General features: G+C 48.8%; 1 long non-coding RNA gene across 1 annotated transcript; it reads right to left on the minus strand.

Annotated features, from left to right (window-relative positions):
• Positions 1-2,529: 2,529 nt before the first annotated feature.
• LOC111550263 lies at positions 2,530-11,404 on the minus strand. Its single transcript, XR_002733979.1, has 4 exons — positions 10,764-11,404; positions 9,107-9,364; positions 4,887-7,717; positions 2,530-3,719 (listed from the first exon to the last, which is right to left on the minus strand). It is a non-coding gene; the product is annotated as an uncharacterized LOC111550263 (long non-coding RNA).
• Positions 11,405-22,333: the final 10,929 nt, after the last annotated feature.

Here is a 22,333-nt window from a genome sequence, read left to right on the forward strand (position 1 = left end):
TGGCCAGGCAGAGCCACCCGCCAAACCCTTCTAGGCCCAGTCCTGTCCTTCTCCAAGCGAGCCTCTGCTTCTTGGCTCTGCAGACGGCGCTCTTCATTTTGTGATGTTTATCCTGTGCTCACCCAACAGTGTCCAGGCGGGCAGAGAGCATTCCTAGGCCCGGAGGGACTAAAGGAAACCATTCCCTAATGAGAACCAGCAACTCCACAGCACGTGCAGCAGATCTGCAGGGGGCCCTTCATTCTGCATGGGAGACGCGGGCCCCGAGACAGCGTTCCCCAGGGTCACGGCACCACATCTGTGCACCTGGCCCTGTACCACGCTCTGCGTGCATCAGGCTGATGAGCCAAGTGCCAAGCAGAAAGGTCACCCTCTTCCTCACGGGATCCAAAAAAGGAGACGTGTCTGAGGTTGCCCACCACCGTCCAAGGAAGAGCTGAGGGTCCATCGAGTGCCCAGGAGACCAGCTGGTATTCCTGGCACCAGCTTGTTAGTTGACAGAGGGAGACGGCTCCGGCTAGCACCACTCATCCCCCAGAGGGGGCCTGTCCTCAGCCTCAGAGATCTATTTATTTAGTTATTTATTATTCTTTATTATTATTATCATTTTTTTTTTGACAAAACCTCACTCTGTCATCCAGGCTGGAGTGCAAGTGGCATGATCTCAGCTCACTGCAGCCTTGACCTCTGGGGCCAGGTGATCCTTCCACCTCAGCCTCCCAAGTAGCTGGGACTACAGTCTTGTACCACCATACCTGACTTAATTGTTTTTATTTTTTTGTAGCGACAAGGGTCTCACCATATTGCCCAGGCTGGTCTCAAACTCCTGGGCTGAAGGGATCCGCCTGTCTCAACCTCCCAAAGTGCTGGAATTAGAGGCGTGAGCCACTGTGCTCAGTCAGAGGACATTTTTGAGCAGAACAGTCTATCAAAGGGAGTGCGGCATTTTCCAGGAGACAGATGAACCCACTTTTTTTTTTTTTGATATTTTTTTTTTTTTATTATACTTTAAGTTCTAGGGTACATGTGCATAACATGCAGGTTTGTTACATATGTATACTTGTGCCATGTTGGTGTGCTGCACCCATCAACTCGTCATTTATATCAGGTATAACTCCCAATGCAATTCCCTCCCCCCTCCCCCCCCGATAGGCCCCCATGTGTGATGTTCCCCTTCCCGAGTCCAAGTGATGTCATTGTTCAGTTCCCACCTATGAGTGAGAACATGCGGTGTTTGGTTTTCTGTTCTTGTGATAGTTTGCTAAGAATGATGGTTTCCAGCTGCATCCATGTCCCTACAAAGGATGCAAACTCATCCTTTTTTATGGCTGCATAGTATTCCATGGTGTATATGTGCCACATTTTCTTAATCCAGTCTGTCACTGATGGACATTTGGGTTGATTCCAAGTCTTTGCTATTGTGAATAGTGCCGCAATAAACATACGTGTGCATGTGTCTTTGTAGTAGCATAATTTATAATCCTTTGGGTATATACCCAGTAGTGGGATGGCTGGGTCATATGGTACATCTAGTTCTAGATCCTTGAGGAATCGCCATACTGTTTTCCATAATGGTTGAACTAGTTTACAATCCCACCAACAGTGTAAAAGTGTTCCTATTTCTCCACATCCTCTCCAACACCTGTTGTTTCCTGATTTTTTAATGATTGCCATTCTAACTGGTGTGAGATGGTATCTCATTGTGGTTTTGATTTGCATTTCTCTGATGGCGAGTGATGATGAGCAATTTTTCATGTGTCTGTTGGCTGTATGAATGTCTTCTTTTGAGAAATGTCTGTTCATATCCTTTCCCCATTTTTTGATGGGGTTGTTTGTTTTTTTCTTGTATATTTGTTTGAGATGAACCCACTTTTGAAGTGGGTGTCTGCTCTGAAGGGGCTCCCTGAGTCTCCTGATCTAAAAAGCCAAGAACCAGACCCTAGACGGGGTGGGGGGGGATGAATCACTGGCATGAATGCCTCGATTCTTTTCCGTTTGTTTCCATGGGATGCTTAACTAATAATCAAGACACAGTTTCCAGCTAAATATGGACACAGCTTCAGAATCCTTCTTAACACCACAGCTCAGCCAGAAAGGGTGCAAAAGCTTAAGTCCATCTACTCTACAGGCCCTTGATGAGGAGGATTCTCTCCTGTCTACCCAGTGAAGCAACATCCACACAAACAGCCAGCTGGTCCCCTCTGGGGCATCTCCCTGAGCACGACACTCTCAAGACCTTGCTTGGTGTAACATCCAGGCCTCTCTGAGTTGCTCTCCCACACCTGGCAGCACTGGGCAGTGGACTTGAGTGGGAGCACAACACACTCCAGTTGGCCAACCTCCTGTAGACAAGCCTGGCAAGCTCCCTTGGCACCTGGACGACTCAGAGGCACTTCCAGCAATTCTCTGTGTGCCAATCAACCAATCAACATTTAATTGGGCACCTTTTATGGGCATCCTTAAGCCTGAGAGGAGACTCGGGTCCTGTGGAACACCTGATGAGACTCTAGAATGCTGCACTCGTGTTAAAAGTGCCTTAAGAAGTAGGACATTTATTATATCACGTAACTAGAAGCGAACAAATCAGGACTGGTTAGGACGGTGCTTGGTCAAAGAGGAAGGCCTAGGTGCTCCCTACCTCTTCCTCCACCCTCTTGTCCCATTATCAGCCTTGGCCTCTGGTCCTGGAAGGGCTGTGTCTGCTCCAGGCAGCATTCATGTGAGAGCCGTGGCGTTTGATGAAAAAGAGGGCTCCCTGCTCTCACTCAGGAATCAGAAGAAGAGCCCTCCTTCCCACAAATGCCCGGCAAACTTCCCTTTGGATCCCATGGTCTGCACCATGTTGAGCCAAAGCCGAAACTAATCACTCTAGAGGGAAGGAGACTGCCATGATTCACTCAAACTCGCAGGAGGCTTCTAGAAGAAAGCAGCCGCAGAGTCCCTGCTGTCAATAGGCAACAGCGCACACAAACTTTGCCTACAATTTTGGGGCTTCATATACCTGCTAAAGTCTCTCCACAGACCACCCATTAAGATCCCCTGAGGGTCTGTGGGGCAGGCACTGTTAACATGATGAACTTAGCCCATGGAGAAGCTGCATCCAGCTAGGGAAAGACATCACACAGGTGCAGGTCAATTCTGTAGAAGCTGATTCTGTGATCGCTAAACATGATCACAGTGTAAAAGCACAAAGAGCCAGCCCACCACTGCCATGCAGATCAGGCGGAGGTATGAGGCCTGGAAGATGCGGAAAAACTGAGTTGACTGAAAGGACGGACACGATTCCAGGAGGAGGAAAGGCAGGCGGAGCTGGGACCAACAGGCACTCCACACCCGGAAAAAGCCCAAAGGTTTTCACATGACAGAAGAGTTTGCAGCTGCGGTCACAGCTAAGCCATGGCAGGCTGGCTGCTGTGTTTGTATTGAGTCCTTTTGATGACAGCATGAATTCTGAGAACAAAGCTTCCAGGCTGTGGATGTGTAACTGGAACCCAGAGACAAAAATAGCTTCTCTTCTCATGCATATGTGAGGTCTGATCTGCAACTTTGAGAAAGAGTTTTTGCCATTTATAAAACTTAGAAGATTCCTCAACAACCGCAAATCCCATGAATGACTGAACATTTTTATTTGGCTGGATCAATCCGATTTAATATTCTTTCAGCTATTTGGTAGCTGCCTAACTTTTCCTTCTCATTGAAAAATCCAGTGACTTTTGAGGCTGTTTTTGAGATATAAGAATAATAGAGAGTGATTTAGCAGATTAAAAGATTAGAGTTCTTATAATAACATTAAAGAGAGTATCAGGGAACCAAGTAGTCTTGAGAGAATAAAGCTTTCCTCAAAGAGACGACTCTACATGCTCAGCTGATATTTCTAAATTGAGTCAGGAAATGTTCCAGGGAGGACACAGCTAGCTTGTGCCTTAATTCAGGGCCTGATTTAGATTTGTATACCCTCGTATAGGTCAGTACAAAATGAATCACGAGGAGTCGTGTATTCATAACTGGTGATACAGAGAAATTAAGATAATTTAGTTACCTGTCTTTTCATATACTTATTAATAAAATGACACACATAGTTGTATCTAAGTTGCTCTACCTACATTAAATAAATTGCATTAACTGATAGCTTCATCTCATCTTTAACCACATATTTTAAAAATACCTGTCATTAATTATTTCAATAAATTGTATTGCACTTAACATTATTTTATATACACCCTCATTTTACTCACCATGTAATATGTTATAGAATTAGGATTCTTATGACAAAGTAACCATTTCTGTATTATGGGATGCTAACCTATTTTTACTCTCATAATTCTAACTACATGTCTCGTTGTAAGTATAGCTTTCTCTTAATTTGAATTATTTCATTTCAGGAACAGAATGACGGGATCGAAGTGTGGCATATTATGGCTTTGGATGAGACTTACCAAATGGTCTTCCAAAGTAATCAGACACATTTGCACTACTGTCAGGAGTGTTTCCGAATTCTCGATGATTCCTCAAGCGTTGTCAAAATGGTGTTGGATACTTGCATTTCTTTGTGCTTCATCACTAATTAGTAACGGTTTTCTTCCCCTAACATTCATTGAATTCATTCATTTACTTTTTTTCCCATTTCTGTGAACTGTGAACCCTTTGCCATTTGTCTTTTAGGGACTTTTATGTGCTTAGAGATTTGTAAGAACCCTTTCTATACTTTTCACATTGAGTCTCTGTCCCTTCTCACATTGATGTCCACTGTTACCATATTATTATTATCCACCACTCATTATGACCACATGCCAAGCTCTGTGCCAAGTAACTTCATTACCACAACCCTGTAAGGAAGTACTGTCACCCCCATTTTACAGTAGAGAACATAGAGGCTCACCACTCACACATTTTGCTGGCATCACGAGGCTAATGGCCTCGTACCTGACTCGATGGCTCCTCCTGCCCTCCAGTCCCACTCCACAACTGCCCCAGCATTGTCTGTACAGCTGCTGTCTACGCCGATGCATTCTGTGTCCTGGGGGTTTTATGACATGGTGGGTTTTCAATCTATATAACCAGATATGTTCATATTGTTTTAAGTTTTCTCTTCCTCTGCAACCATAATTACCACTAAGTATATATTTGTTGACTTTTCTTGATGTGGCATTTTCATGAGCCCTATTGATTCCTATTCTTTTTTCATAGAGCGATTTTGATGTTCTTGGTGTCACTCGAAGTAGACAGTCACCTCAGACATGGAGACCCTTTTGTCACAGGCAGAATTTTGCTCTATGGGGATTTTTTCATCAATCTATCTTCATTTTTAAATTTAAGCAATATGATTTTCCATGTGGGAGAAGAAAAATGAGGCCTTAAACAGTGGTGCTTTGGTCAAAAGAGTCGAAGTGAAGCAAATGTGAAGGACCTGGGCTGCTTCTCCCTGCCTGTGGTGCTACGTGGCTGCTGCCAACGCCATACAGAAAGCCCTGCCTTTGAGGCTGATGCTCTCGGGGGTCGGTCCTCCAGTACTGCCATTCATGGGAGCGAGACACTCCTGTCCTCTTGTGCTCCAGGATTTTGTCTGCTGTTTACCTCCTGTCAAATTCAGACACTTCCCTGAGACAGTGACTGGGGTTTGTCCTGCCCATTGGAGCTGTCCTATCTCATCCCTACTGGGCCACTGGCTCCATCCACTCTTGCCACATGAACCCCATCCTGGTGGCCTGCGCCCCTCTTAGCTACCAGCCAAGCCTCTCTTTTAGCTACATTCTGTTGCCCTAGGGCTGGCAACCCAACTGACCATGAGCGATGAGAGCCATGGCTCTCGGCTGCCACGTCTCCGAGGTGACCAAGAGTACTGTCGCTGTGGAATGCAGACTGTTGGATTTTCAACCTTGCTGCTGCTCCCATTGCTGCAGCTGTTGTCATTTGAGCAATTCTAATCAGGGAGGTGCTCATTAAAAAGTCGGTTCTTTCAATCAGCCAATAGGTGAGGAAAAAAAAGTCAGTTCCTACAATTATCCTAAATAAGAGACCAGATTCCGAACAGCTGGTTCGAAGAAGGAGGCGACTGAGGATGCTGACACTCCTCAGGTCCCCCTTACCCAGCATGACACTGCCTCTGGAGACTTCTGGCCACTCTCTGCGGTCTTCAGGAGCCCAGCACACACAGTGCCCACGCTCTCATTTCCTGCTTCAACTTCTTGGACCCCAAGCCTGAGCCTGCCTTTTATTTCAGACTTCGCTTCTTTTCGGGAGCTCTCGCATCTGCAGGTTTACAGACCTTGTGCACTCTTTCCTTTTATTGCTGCTGGCATTTCCCTGGCCATCCACGTTGGTCATTTCCACTGCAAGTCTATTTATTTCCCAGTGGTGCACATACGTGTCCAGCTCCAGGCAATTTCACTTTGTCTGCCTACCTGGTTCTGCAGTCTCTGACTTGCACAGCCAGCCCCTGCTGGGGACCTCATATGAATGTTCTTTTTTTGGCCTGCAGTTTATTCTGTGGCTGTTAGGATCTCCAGCACATCCAATATATGACAGTCATCATCTATGGTATTTATCATAATGAGTGAAACTGGCTAGGGCTTCCTAGGGCTGCCTTTACAATGTTCTATAAGCCGGAGGGTTTAAAACAATAGACAATTACTCTCTCACCGTTTAGGGGCTACAAGTCTGAAATCAAGGTGTTAACAGAGCCATACTCTCTCCAAAGCCTTTAGGGGATGGCCCCTCCTCGCCTCTTCCAGTTCCTGGTAGCCCCGGTGTTCCTTGGCCTGTGGTAGCGTCGCTCCAGCTTCTGCCTCCTTCGTCACATGGTCTTCTCCCGTGTGTCCCTGTCTTCTCTTCTTAAAAGGACATCAGTCCTATTACATTAAGGCTCACGCTAGTGACCTCATCGTGACTTGATTCCATCTGCAAAAACTCTATTCCCAAATAAGGTCACATTCACAGGTAGCTGGGGTTAGGACTCCCTGTCTTTTGTGGGAACACAGTTCAGCCCACCCTACAGGCAAAGGTGGTCCTTGGCCTCCTTTCCCGTCACCCCACCTGACATCTCCCTCCCCAACTTCCTGGAACCCTTCCTTTCTCTAGCTCCTTTCCCTGCTCCCAATCCTATTTAAAATCTACCCCAGTATGAGGCAAGGGAAGAACCAGTACCAGCTCCTGTTGGGGTGGAATGAAACGCTACTGATGGAGCTGCAGGCATCAACAGAGAAGGCTGGAGGGGGAGGTAGGCGTTTGGGGGGTCCTGGAGACCATTTCGGGGAGGCGTTTTCTTGGTTTGCTGACACAAAGGCTGGCTTCTACCGGGAAGCCCAAAGACCTCCAGGATCTGGGCTGGGGTTGCCCCTCCTTGCATGATCAGCTCCCAAGGCAGCAGCATCTCCCCTCCCGACAGTGGCTCACCCCTCCAGGGGGAATCGATCATCAGGGAGAGAAGATATCTGAGCAGGAAATGACCCCAGACCTGCGGAGCACAGGCTGATGGGGAGGTCAAAGGTCACTGAAGGACCAGTGGCAGGCCCAGATGACGTCGTCCCCATGCTCCCAGAGGAACACACTGGGGCTGCAGTGCAGACAGGAAGTGAGAGGGTCCCAGCCGGGAGGGCGACAGAGAATGCTCCTGAGCTTCGGGTTCCCCCAGCACCACAGCTGAAGTGACTGATGCATCCGTCAGGGGTGGCCTGGGCGCAGCCTTGAAATCCTCCCCAGACAGTGCTCAGGGTAGCACCTGCGGTCAAAAGACGATGCCGGAATGAAATCTGTGCCATCCCTTCTCTGGACCTGGAAGGACAAACATCCGCACATTCTCAACAGAGCTGCCTTTGACCTCCATGGCCGACCTGACTGACAGATCTCCTGCCCTTCCCGCTTCCGGTGACTGGGGTGAGAATGACTCTGAGAAGCACTTGAGCCACACTACTCTGGGCATATGGAAACCTTCCTGAGCCTCCTGCCGATGGGGTCAGTGAGGCCGGCCGAGGGCAGCCTGGATGGCATCATTCCATGGCCTTTGTCCTCTCCTTACAGTTAAAATAAAATTCTACTGGCTTGAAGTCTTGGCTTGAAAGGCTACTACTGGCCAGAGGAGGAAGTTGGGAGCTCTCACAGGACCATTTGGGAAGTATTTATCATTGGAGGATGTCATCATACCTGCAATATTTTGGAATATGCCATCTCTCTCCAAATTACATGTGCATCCTGTCTTTTAAAATATGCTGCATCAGGCCAGGTGCAGTGGCTCATGGCTGTAATCCCAGCACTTTGGGAGGCCAAGGTGAGTGGATTACCTAAGGTCAGGAGTTCAAGACCAGCCTGGCCAACATGGTGAAACCCCGTCTCTATAAAAATACAGAAATTAGCCGGGCATGATGGTGGGTGCCTGTAATCCTGGCTACTCAGGAGGCTGAGGCAGGAGAATCACTTGAACCCGGGAGGCAGAAGTTGCAGTGAGCCAGGAGGCGGAATTTGCGGTGAGCCGAGATCGCACCACTGCACTCCAGGCTGGGCAACAGAGCAAGACTCCCCCTCAAAAAAAAAAAAAAAAATGCATCAAAATTCAAAGTTTTGATGCCTCCTTCAGAAGCTTACTTTCTAAAAAGAATCATTGTTTGTCTTTAAATAACTATCTTCCAGCACATCTGTAAAGTATATGGATAGCTGCTGGTTACTACACAAGTTGCACAGAGAGTAAGCAACACCTGCATATGAGGCTATCGGGTGTACACAGAAATAACATCGCTTGCCATATCGAGGAAATTGCTCTTCTGTATTAATCACGCACCATTTATCAGACATAGAAAGAAACATCTGATGACTAAAAATAAAGCTGTGCCTAGGCATAGTCTATGTGCAGCCTCCTGGACCTGCCTCCAGCCCCAGCCCCTCCAAATGCCTGCCCCTGCTGGCACTACCCCTCCAGGCAGAGCTCCTGGAGCAAACTCAGCAACTGCCTGTGTTGACTTGTTTCCCCAAAGCCAGGTGGGAAATAGAGCAGCCCACTGCATATTCAGACCCCCGGCTTGAACATATGTTCGGAAAAAAGGCAGGGAAAGTTTCCTCGCGTTTGGTGTTTTGGTTTCCTCAGGTTCCATCCTGGGGCCTGCTGATTGCTCCCCACCTCCTCTGTGGTGCAGGGCAAGGCCTCTTTCCTTGTGGGCCCAGCCGCCCACCTCCCATCCCAAGGTCGGGCCTGGGGTTCCATAGAGAATTCAGAAGCTTTCTCCATCTGTGATACACTCAGGGCCCAGAAATCACTCTGGTCATTTAGAATTTCCAAGCTCATTCCCAGCTGCATTGGCGTGTCCATCAAAGGACAGAGTGGGCAGCGGCTGCCCGTGCAGAAGGGGAGGGCAAGAGACTTCCTGGCGGACAACACCTGTAAGAGATGAAGGGGAGGATCGGGCAAGGAAAGCCTAAAAGTGCGGTGCAGATCCGACCAAGTCTCGGCCAACCCAGTGAGGGGCCCTGGAGCAAGATGGCCCATTGGAGGAATCCAGGGATGAGCTGGGGCATCCAGGTCCCCAGACCTTGTGGCTCCACTGAGCTGCATCTGACAGGGGCAGCCCAGGAAGAGTGTGGCCATGGCCTAGCGCTGAGCAGGTTGTAGAGGTGCCAGCAGCATTTTGAAGGATGACGGGGCCATCCCCGGGGCGCAGGTCCACAGTCGCCACAGCTAAGACACTTTGGTGGGGGTGTGCATGTGTTTTGTTTTGCTGCTTTTTAAGTTTCTTTCTAAAAAGGAACCATCTTCTCCCTTCCTTGCCTTTGGCCATTAATGGGAGCCAATGCAACCCAGGTGTCCCTCCTCAGCCGCATCCAGTCAGTGCCACTTCTGCTTCAAAGTACAGACAGGATCAAACTACGTTGAAAATTAGGCTCGAGGCCAGGTGTGGTGGCTCATGCCTGTAATCCCAGCACTTTGGGAGGCCAAGGCGGGCAGATTGCCTGAGCTTAAGAGTTCGAGACCAGCCTGGCCAACATGGAGAAACCCTGTCTATATTAAAAATACAAAAAATTAGCCAGGCGTGGTGGCGGGTGCTTGTAATCTCAGCTACTCGGGAGGCTGAGGCATGAAAATTGCTTGAACCCAGGAGGAAGAGGTTGCAGTGAGCCGAGAATGCGCCACTACACTCCAGCCTAGGTGACTGAGTGAGACTGTCACAAAAAAAAAAAAAAAAAAGAAAGAAAATTAAGTTCAACTTCTAATTGCATCCAGGGAGGGAATCCTAGTCAGCCTCAGAGGTGATGGGCTCCTCCCCAATGGACAAAAGCCCCTACATCAGCCCAGACGATAGAAAGGAGAGGAGAGCAGGAACTCTGGGAATCTTTCTTAGTGTGCAAAAGCGGCCACCTCCATGCAATTCAGGCATGGGCGCCAGGGCACGTCCACAAAGCCTTGGCCTCCTGTGAAGACTAGAAGCCCTGGCCTCGCTGGGGCCACTGAGTCAGACTCATGGCCCTTGCCGCATTCCCCTCCAGCAGCCCTGTGGCTCCACCTCCAGCCCCCCATGGTTGAGCCACAAGGGCAGGGATCCACACCATGAATCAGCTCAAGGGCTTCTTGGCTGCACAGGCCCAACCCTTGGGTCTGAACCTCCCTAAAAATAAGGGCTGATGTCAAGCGGTGGCAGAGAGAAACCCTGACACGGACACAGAAAGGAAAGGCACAGCCCAGGACCCCTGGTCACATCAAAGCTGCTTTTTCTGGGGACGCCGAGGAACAGAGTACAAGCAAACGGTGCCCTTCACCTTCAGAAATACCCCGATATGCCCACTTTCTAGTTCAGATGACACAGCAGGAAACTTTAAAACTTGGTTTCTTCCCATTGGAAGGCTCCTCCGGGCCTCCAGTTCCCGCTCCCTCAGTGCTAGGCGGTCCAGAGGCTCCGGGGGTTCGGCTTGGACATAACCAGAGCTCCTCTGACTCCCCAGGCAAGCACTCTGTCATTATCTTCCAGACCATTCTCACAGATGCCCCGCGAAAGAGCACAAAAGCAGCCGCCAGAGGTCTGGAGCCCCGCCGAGAGGACAGGACCCCCGGACAGAGGGACAGAGGGGGGTTGTGACCAGGTGGCCCCGAGGCTGCCCAGGACTTACTGGCTCCTGCCGCTCCGTCCACACAGCAGACAGAGAAGCTTCCAGTCCGCAAAGGCCTGGGAATGCTGCAGCGCCAGCGCTCGGAATATTTTGATTTTCTGAATGTTAACACACTGGAAGCTCCTAAGGCAGCCAAGAGGCTGTGAGCTCAAAAGCTTTGTGAGAGCTTTTTCTGAGGGCTGGTGAATGTGGTCATTTAATGACATAGTCCCGAATCCGAATCCTTAACTGGAGCTTTAAATAGGACTGATAAGTGCTCCACAGGCTTTGGGGAAGCGGATCGGGTCCGTGTGCCCTCCTCATCCAGGGGCGCTGTTTGCGAAGACCACAGGTGGGGCTGGGGCGCAGGAGGAGGAGACCCACAGGCCACGGCTGGGCGATGCGGGTCTTGGCATTAAAAGCACAGGCCGAGTAGGATGACTCCGTGTCCAGAGAGCGGCTTAATGGATGGCAAGAGGCACATTCCGATTGCCTCGCTCCCTGGGGCTGCCTCCAGCACTACCATTAACTTGGATAAATCCCATAAATTCACCCGACCATGAGCACACGCGCTGCCCAACCCACCCGGCCACCCCACCTGAAGGCCAAAAATAGGCCGCAGCACTTGCCTGGTGACTCACATCCTCTGCCTGGGCCCCGCCCCTCCTGCCTATAGTCCTGTTTCGTGCGACCTTCAGGGAATATATAGAGTTGGGGGAGATTTCTCGGGATATTTTTAGGAGACAGCTGTTTGTGATTCAACTTGACAGTTATGCGTGGCTCTGGCAAAAATGGGGCTGGGCGCGAGAACTAGAGCTGGTGAAGGTGGACAGGGAACCTGTGGACATGGAGTTCCCGGTATAATGTTGCCTTATACACACTTACTAAGCGCATGGACGGGTGAATGAATAAGTGAGGGATTAACTTCTCTATCTGCCTTGGAGGGTGGAGTTGAGGTCAACCAAATCCTACTCAGAAATTTCAGACATGAAATATCAGATCCTAAATGAAGAATTCCTCTTCCGCAGTGCTCACCGCACCGCACAGCACGTGGTGGCCAGCAGAGGACGATTCTCCCCTGTAATCTGTTTCATCCCCAAACCTTGGTGAGATGTAAACCTGCTCCTCCAGGCCTCGACTTCCACAGTGGGGCCAAAATGTGTTCCCTGAGACTGTGTCCCCACTAGATCCTGAAATGTTCGTTGGTTTCACGGGGCGGGGAATTAAGGAGGGGGCATCTTGTTCAAACAAGATTGGGAAAAACCATACACTCCATTTCCCTCTTGGATTTTATAACACTCATTAACACTGAAAACTGGAAAGTCTTGCAATGAAGAAACCTGGTTTGTTTGTTTTTTTCTTTTTAATTTAACCCAACATGTTCAAAATTCACTTGTCCAAGAAGAACACGTTTTTGCAAAGTGTCGTTGTAGTAGAGAGAGCCATGCCCCCTCCTCCACCAAAGACGTCCACGTCCTAATCCCCAGAACCTGTGACTATGTTCCCTTACTTGGCAAAAGGAATTTTGTTGGTTTGATTCCGTTAAGGATTTGGGGATAGAGGGATTGTCCTGGATGTTTCCGATGGGCCTAATCTACTCACAAGGATCTTTAAGAGAGAGGCGTAAAGATTAAAGTCAAAAAAGACAGGACGATGACTACAGGATGAGTTTTGAAGATGGAGAAAGAGGCCACAAGTCAAAGAATGTGGGTGGCCTCCAGAAGCTGGAAAAATCAGGGAAATGGGTTCTCCCTTGGCATCTGTGTGACGAACACAGCCCTGCTGACACCTTGATTTTAGGACCTGTTTTAGAGTTCTGGCCTCCAGAACGCTAAGGAAACCCATTTGTGTTGGTCTGAGCTGCTACGTTTGTGGCGATTTGTTACGGCAGCCATAGGAAATACGTATTGATTACTAGAATTTGGAAAGTGAGGACACCCCTGCTTAATGATCACACACCGTGAATATGTGTCCCAAGCAGCCCATCTGCTTCTCAGCTTCAGGCCCTCCTGGAGTTTGTGTTTGTGGATATGGTAAAAGCTGTTGAAGGATCGCATCCTTGAATAAACCAGTGTCTGTTATTATCTCTTTTTCTCAAACGCTCGTCCCATACAGCTGAGACTAAAGGGGCTGAGCTCTTGTTTTCATGTCTGGCCCAAAACAAAACTGTGAAAAGTCTCCTCCAAGGGGACACAGCTGGGAAGAGCACCTGCCAGTGTTCTGCCCAGAAGTGATGAGTCTCTAAGAGGTAAGGGCCCTGCCGTGAACATCCTGGCCTTCTCATAGTTCAGGGGCAAATCTAATTAAAGAGACACTGTAACACTTCTCAGCCTTCTCCAGACAATCCTTTGGGAAACCAGTTCTGTGTTGGTGTTTGGGGCCAAGAATCAAAGTGACCAAGATTCTCAGAACAAGCCCCTGATGGATGTTTTCATGTAACGGTCAGAGAGGTTGAAAAATAAATGTAAGAAGCATAAAACCATCCTGCCAAAAGTTTTGCAAAGGAGACCTGCATCAGAAATGAAATTGCTGAGTCAGAATACCTCTAGACTCTTTATTCTTCACCTGTTGGGTCTTTAATACAGAAATTCAGGAGTTTGTTGTAACCCATAGTTCACTTGCTTTGGAAGCAGTTACAATGTACTGTTCTGCAGGGACCATCCACCCGAGTGACACAGTGCACACTGTCACACACAGGCCCCATTGTGCGCCTGCCCCCAAGTCTCTGGGCTCATTGTTTCCTTTGGAACACTTACCCCAACCTCCACCCATCCAAGGCCTGCCATCTCCAAGGCCTGTGCCTCCAACAGGCCGCCCCGGCTCAACCAGTAACAATCTTTGGCTCCCTGGAGCAGTGAGTCACCGCAGGCCCTGGTCTCTCTGGGGGTGCCTCAGTTACGTGCATGCCCTGCCTCCTTCCTCCAGTCCTATGTCCAGGGAGGGTTTGTCCTCATCGGGGTCCTTTGCATTGCACCTGCCAGGAACACAGTCTACCTCACGAAGGAAACATGCTCAAACATTCCGGTTCTTTCCGAGGCCCAGCGCGGACTTCACTGCCTGGTTGCGCAGCGTCTCTCATGCTTGTCTTCCTGAGTGCATTGGTTTCCTGGGGCTGTCCTAGCAAAGTACCCTGGACTCAGTGGTTTGAATGACAGAACTCTCCCGGGTCTATAGGCTGGAAGTCCCAGGCTGAAGTGCAAGTGAGGCAGGTACCTGCTGAGGCCCGGAGGAAGGTGCGGCCCAGGCCTCCGCCTGGCTCCTAGGGGTGACCAGCAGTCTTTGGCATTCCTTGGCTCACAGAAGCATCACCCTGGGGTCTGTCTTCCTTTTCACACATCGTCTCCCTGCGTCCACATTTCTGTGTCCACATTTCTTCTTTCTATAGGACACCAGGCATAGTGGATTAGGGGCCCACCCTACTCCTGCATGGCCTCATCCTAACTTAACTAATTACACCTGCAGCAGCCCTAGATGCCCCCCATAAGGTCACCATCTGAGGTACTGGGGGTTGGGACAACATACACATTTGGCGGAGGGCAGGCAGGGGAACATAATTCAATCCGTGACACTTTGTAATAGAACCTTCTTTTTGATTGAGGTGGCATTGTGGCCACCCAGAAATGCTTCTCAAAACTCAGCTCTGGCTGGGCATCATGGTTCATGCCTGTAATCTCAGCACTTTGGGAGGCCAAGGCAGGCGGATCACTTGAAGCCAGGAGTTCGAGACCAGCCTGGGCAACATGGCAAAACCCCATGGTTTACAAGAACTAGCCAGACATCATGGCCACACACCTGTGGTCCTAGCTACTTCTGAGGCTGAAGTGGGATCATTGCTTGAGTCCAGGAGGGTGAGGCTGCAATGAGCTGTAATTTCACCACTACGCTGCAGCCTGGGTGACAGAGTGAGACCCTGTCTCAAAAAAAAAAAAAAAAAGAAAAGAAAAGAAAAAAGAACCCAGCTCTAACAAATGAGATGTAAGTGAAATGCTATTGGGTGGGGCTTCTGGATAAAAAGACCCGTGTACCTCTTCCCCTTGCCCCTTCCTCCCTCCTCAGCATGGATGTGATGCAGGAGGCAGAGCAGCCACAATGAGGCTGAAGTCACAAGCTGTAAATGGAAGCAGAAGCCAGAAGGAATCCAGGCTCAGGATGACTTTTTTGAGCCACTACACTATCTCTAAACTAATTCCTTTTCACCTGAGAAGAATAAACTTTTCTTCATTTAAGTCAGTGATTGTCAACCAGGTACAATTTCCTGCCCCCAGGAGATATGCGGAATGTATGGAGACATTTTTGGTTGTCACCATTAGGGACGGTCCTACTGGTATCTAGTAGGTGGAGGCAGGGATGCTCCTTAACGCCCTGTGGCACACAGGACAGCCCCCAGAACGAAGAATTATCCAGCCCCACATGCAATCGTGCTGCGGTGGGGAGACCCTGGCTGAAGTCACTGCTGACAGGTTTTTATACATGAAATCCAAACAGGGAGAGGGAGTACAGCAGGGCCAGAAGAAGAACTGGCAGCAGGAGCTGGAGCCATCGGGAATGAAACTGGATTTTCTCCTGTTCTCCAGGGTCACCCAGCCTCCCCTTTCCATTTCTCTCTGCAAGCCTATGCTATTCTTTTCTCTGCTGACCAGGGCTCTTTGCTCCTCGGTGAGTCCGTAGCCAAATGCAATGTTCCTGCATCCCTTGAATGTATGTGTCCTCCGTTGAAACTGCAGTTGAAACTGACTTGTATCTCTGAATCCAGAGGCCTAATTCCTGGAATACAGAGTTTGATTGGCCCATCTTGGGTCCGGTAAATTAACTTTGCTCGGGGAAGCAGGTCATGTAGCTCAATGTGGCTGCTATGTCCCTGGCTTAGGGGGTGGAAGGAGAGGCTAGGAGAAGGAGTTTGCTAAACATGGGGGTCACTGGCTGAGAAGGCTGCCCAGTAGGTGTCTTCTTCAAGGGGAGACACATTTTCTCAGTTTTTATTCTTCCTAGCACCCAGCACAGTGCCTTGCAAACTATAAGTGCTCAGTGAACAATTGAGGGGTGGTTAAGATGAGGAGAAAATAGCAAAACGCTCTGTATCTGAGGACCTGTGACATCATGTCATTTATCCAGGAGCCCCAGGTGCTGGATGGTTAGCAAGGCCCCTCTTCCCTATCAATCTACAAATATCGGTCCAGTACCATATGGTAAGTGCCTTCCACTCACACCTGCTCCGGATATATTTACTACTTTTTCTTTTCTGGGTTTCCAGAATTCTTTGACACCTGTAGTGTATTTACTGTACTTTTTTTTTCTCACACTAACATTTGGACCTATTGCTTCAAATGTAAAGTTCCCTACCTAGAAAGTTATCAGAAGTTAAATAAAAATACACGCTGGGCTCAGTGACTTTCGCCTGTAATCCCAGCACTTTCAGAGGCCAAGGCGGGTGGATCGCTTGAGCTCAGGAGTTCAGCCTATGCAAAAACTATGTCTTTACAAAAAATACAAAAATTAGCTGGGTGTGGTGGCACATGCCTGTAATCCCAGCTACTCAGGAGGCTGAGGCAGGAGGATGCTCAAACCCAGGAGGCGGAGGTTGCACTGACCCAGATCAGCCACTGCACTCCAGTCTGGGTGACAGAGCAAGATCCTGACTCCGAAAAACAAAGAATACAATGATCTTATTATTTGCAAACAACTGACATTGTTTAGAGATAAATGTGCCCCTGTCTCTCAGCTCTTTGGGCACTGTGAGTATTTTGTAATTTAGTATTTAAACCCCTACCCCCTGCTCACTTCCACCCGCCCAGCCCATCCCGGGCCAGGCCTCTTCCTTTCTGTTCTCACACCACCCCTCCAAACTGGTCTGTCAGTCTGTCCAGTTGTCAGGGCTGACTGGCTGACTTGATAAACTTGTTCCACCAAAGGCCTTTCCCCCGGGCAATTCGTTTCTTTCCCAACTGTCTCCCCCCAGCCCCTGGAGGATGGTTTGTGTCTTAACAGGAGCATTCCAAGGACAAACTCTAATGACCCAGTGGTGGCAGGAGTTTCACTCATGGACACAGGTCAGTGGGGAAGATCGTTTTAATATGGGGCCTTGCCCAGGACTTGCCAAATCTTCATAGTAATCCCCACGTGTTGAGCACCTCTGTGTGCCAGACCCCATGATGTGCATGTACAGTGGCACAGCCTCACAAAGACCCTAAAAGATGGACATTAGCACCTGCATTTTGCAAATTAGGAGCAGAGAGTCACAGAGGTTAAACAATTTTCTTCCTCAAGGCAGCAAAACAAACAAGAACCAGCCCTGAGGCCCAAACCTGGAGTCTTCTCTTTTGCCCCATGCAACCTCCCTACCCTTCCTTATATCCCACTGGCCTCTCACCATGTTCAAGGGGACCACAGCCTTTGGAGAGTAGATATGCATGTCCCCAGCCAGCCCAGGAGGAGATCACAGTAGCTACTTCCAGGTTGCGGAAGAAGGGCCCTGTCAGCCACAGGCCTTCTGCAGTCTCCCTCCTTGTTTCTCATGGACAGTCCCTGGAGGAACTGCTGCGTCCATGGCCACATCCCAATGTCCCATCTGCAGTTACTAAGAGAAGACTTGCTAAGATGTTCAGGGAAGAAAGGACATCATTCAGTGCTAGAACAGATTCGCCAACACCACAGCTCTTCTGCCTCTACATCTCAACATTCTGACTGAAACTCTGAGTTCTGCAGCCCAGGAAGAGGCTCCAGGAAACTGGGGGACCACTGTGCCTGCAGGCTCCTTTTCAGCCCTCCCAAGAAAATCCATAGAGAGTATCCTTCAGCATTTGTGACAGGGGAACCAGGGGACTCTCAGAATCAAAAACCCGTGGCCAGGCTGTAACCTCGGGCTTCACTTTCCCTAGAAATATCTACATTGAAAGAAGTTTTGCAAATCAAATTGTAAGTACATTGGAATTAATGATATGCTCTTAAATCCACTGTGGTGGCAAACTCTTGGAAAATGAACTTTGTGTGATTTTTTAAAACACACTTCAGCTCACCTCTTTCTTTCTTTTCTTTCTTTTTTTTCTTTCTTTCTTTTTTTAAACAGTGTCTTGCTGTCACCCAGGCTGCAGTGCACTGACACAATCTCATCTCACTGCAACCTCTACCACCCGGGTTCAAGCAATTCTCCTGCCTCAGCCTCCCCAGTAGCTGGGATTACAGGCACATGCCACCACGCCTGGCTAATTTTTGTATTTTTAGTAGAGACAGGGTTTCGCCATGTTGGCCAGGCTGGTCTTGAACTCCTGACCTCAGGAGGCCCACCTTGACCTCCCAAAGTGCTTGGATTACAGGCATGAACCACTGCACCGGGCCCTCACCTCATTCTCTATACTTTCTATACCATCCTTTGAATGTTTGAAGGTGAGGCACATTCTCAGACCAAAAATCTTTGCCAAAACCCAAGTTTTAAAAAATCTAACAAAAATCTGGTAAACTGGAATTCCTGACCTTTCCTAAACATCGTCAGCAACGAGTCTCAGCCCTTATTTTTCTGCCTGAAGAACTCAGGGCTCTTCAGGGTCAGGAGTGAGGAAACCAGAAGAGGATGGGGTGCTAATGAAATCATTTCTGTCCTGTAGTTGGAAACCCAGCAAGAGTCAGAGGATCTGGGGCAAGAAATGAACCGAAGTCTTCACTGAATGCAGCAGCAACAAGCTTGACGACAGAGCCTGTGCATTTCACTCCAAGGCTGCACGTGTCTGTAAGAATGGGCCTCACCCATCTTATACAATTTGCATAGGAATCTAAGGAATATCAGCAACTCTACACGATAACTAAGGAAATTTTTTTCAGAGTAAAAAGTTGTTGTGGAGCTTAAGTAAAGACTGACAAAACATTGCATTCCTTTTTCCTTGAATTTCTTTCAGACTAGTAGGCATCAACATGTATGATAATGGAGCTCTCTTTGGAAAATGGTGACAAGGCTGAGGTTTCTGATTATAGCTACACATGCTTTAAATAGCGATCATAATTAATTATTAAGACACGTAGTCTTCCTTTACATGTAGAGACTAAAACCGTAAGGAAAAAAATAGGAGATGTCGGTACGTGATCTCTTCTAAGGCACTGGAGCTTTAAATGGGATTAATGTCGGTCAGCGTTTTAGGAATGGAGATGTCACTTTTGAGGAAGTGTCTCCAGGAGACGTTGTTGCCCTCACAAAGTCATGAAGAAGGAAATGCTGTGCTTTTCTTTGAACTGGTGCTGCCCAATGCTGGGGGAAGAGGAGGAAGATTAGACGCTTGCTCTGTGTATCTCCTCTCTGTGGTTTGCAGAAAACATGTGCCAGACACAGGAGAAACTGTCTCCTCGTTAGCAGAGACGCTAAAGGGTCTAGACGGTGCCCAAAAGGGGTGGCATGCGGTGTATGAAGGGGTGAAGAAAGGAATGCAGCTTGCTAGATTCATTTCCCTTTTTGATTTTCGGCAGGCCGACTCTCATTTCCCCAAAGGACATGCGGAGTTGGCATGGAGGTTCCCGGCCTGGCCAGCCCCTGGCAGGAGCTGTGGACAAAACTCTGAGATTTGGGGCTGAATGTGCAGAAACAGCAAATGCTGATAACTCCTCCAGACCTGCTGGCATTCTGCCTCCTGGCCACTCACTCCAACAGCGTGAGAGGACCGGGTAGGGGACAGACTGAAGGAAGCCTGTACGGGCATGCATGTGTGCAGAAGTGCTGGTTTGCACACACATCTGCGTGTGGCTGTGTAAGCTGTGCTCTGTTAGCAAGAAGAAAGAAGATCACGGAGAGCATTCAGACGCCCTTCAGCCGGACATGCAGCTTTTTCTTTTTCTTCTTCTTCTTCTTTTTTGCCTGCTTGGCTACAAAAGTCCAGAGGAAGTGAATCCACACTTGCTGATGACCTCATTTCCACCGCTTCCCAGCAACTCGGCCAGCCTCTCAGGGGGAGGCTTACTCAGCCAGCCACTGGGGACTGAAGGGAATGGAGAGTGGGGAGAGCAGGCCTGCAGCTGCACCCCAATTCCACTCTGCCAACCCCCACTCCTACCTCTCCCATCACGGACTGCAGCTGTCCTCGTCATTCTTAAGATGAGGGATTCAGGTGATAGTCAGCCCGAGTAATGAGGGGCCTAAGCAGACAGGATCCAGCCAACAGGCTGGGGTCGTAAGTTCTATGCAGAGAGACTGGACTGTGGCAGGAACAAGTTTCCCGTGAGCATGCCATGGAAATTAGTCACCCAACAGAATCAGCAAAACATCTATTATTGATGACATTCGCCAAACTGGAGATAAATTGAGTGCTTTGTCCTGAACCAGGGACGATGATATGTGACTTTTATTAAATCAAAAGATCAATTTAAAGCCCGTAAGTGAACTTCCAGAGATTGATCAAAGCCGTGGATGACCCAGGGAGCTGAAAGGTCAACTCCCCACGAAATGGCAGCTTGCAACCAGCGGAGGCAGCCTGTGAATTTGCAGAAAGTTAAACACCACATTCTTTTCCTTTTTTCTCCTCTCATTCCTTCAGTTTCAGAGAAAAGTAGAAACACGCCGTATTGTGCAGCTATCTATGTGCACATACGTTGTTTAAAGATGTCATAGGCCCTGCTGGATCCTGGGGAAAGAAGCTCTCCGTGAAGTTCAAGTGCTTTACACCAGCAAGGCCCCTCCAGGCACATTCCCACCTCCTTCAATATTCACATTTGTGATTTGTCACCCTTATACAGATTAGAAAGTTGAGGTTCCTGGAGGGGCCAAGTGACCATACTTGAAATGGGAGGAAGAAACGTGAAGCACAAATGTGGGCATGAATCACAAACTTCCAGCCAAGGAAGGCTGCAGTGTTGCACGCAGGCAGGAGTGCCCCACGGCGCCGCACTGGATCGGAAGCTACAGACTTAGAATCACCTTCGGGTTGGCCCTGCCACCTCCCGCTCCCCGCCTGGTGCCACCCTCCTCCCCAGGCATCTGGGGTAGAGCCAGCTGGGAACTGTTTCTCTACATACACACAGCACATGTGTGCACACACACACACGCTCACACACACATAGACATACACACATGCACACACACAAACACATAAACACACACTCCCACACATAATTACACACTCGCATGCATCATCACACACTCCCATACATAATCACACGCATACGCACTCACACAAAACCACATAAAAACACACATACACACTCACACAAAACCACATAAAACACACGTATGCACTCACACAAAATCATATTCACACACCACAGACATATACTCTAACACTCACATAAATATATAATGCACACACAATCACACACTCACAGACATCATCACACACACTAACATATACATAAACACACACGTAAAAACATACAGTCACACATACATAAACATACACACAGAAACACTCATACATAGACACATAAACACACTCACAGATATACACACACAAAAACACACAGACACCCTCATACACTCACACACATAAACGCACACAGACATGCACACTCACAATAAAGACACCCACACACACAGACACGAACACACTCTGTCACACACAGAGGACACAGGGCCATTCCAGCAGCACTCAGTGAAGACTGCGGGGCTGCATCCCGCTCCTCACGCTCACCCCATCCCGCCCTCCTGCGCAGCAGGCTCAGGTCACAATGCAGAGATTGAAAAATGCCATTTTCATGTGAACATCCAGAGAGGAACCGAGAATGTTAGTACAGGATACACAGTGGCAATAGTGAAATAAGAAAAAGTACTAGATTCTGCTGGGCATGGTGGCTCATGCCTGTAATCCCAGCCCTTTGGAAAGCCGAGGTGGGTGGATCACTTCAGGTCAGGAGTTCGAGAGCAGCCTGGCCAACATGGAAAAACCCCGCCTCCACTAAAAATACAAAAAGTGACCGGGCGAGGTGGCGCATGCCTGTAATCCCAGCTACTAGGGAGGCTGAGGCAGCAGAATCACTTGAACCCGGGGAGTGGAGGTTGCAGTGAGCCGAGATTGCACGACTGCACTCCAGCCTGGGCAACAGGAGCGAGACACCGTTTCAAAAATAAATAAATAAATAAATGAAAAAGTACTAGATTCTGAGAATGGCCTTTCTGAGTATTAAAGGAAAAGACATTGCTTGAGGGAGCTTGGTAAGAGTGGCGACCAATCGTCAAGAAGAAAAGGAAATACTATGACAGCTTTTTTTTTTGAGACAGAGTCTCACTCTGTCGCCCAGGCTGGAATGCAGTGGCGCCATCTCGGCTCACTGCAACTTCCGCCTCCCGGGTTCAAGCAATTCT

The sequence above is a fragment of the Piliocolobus tephrosceles genome, chromosome 5 (assembly GCF_002776525.5).
Source record: "Piliocolobus tephrosceles isolate RC106 chromosome 5, ASM277652v3, whole genome shotgun sequence".
In the NCBI taxonomy this organism is placed as follows: domain Eukaryota; kingdom Metazoa; phylum Chordata; class Mammalia; order Primates; family Cercopithecidae; genus Piliocolobus; species Piliocolobus tephrosceles.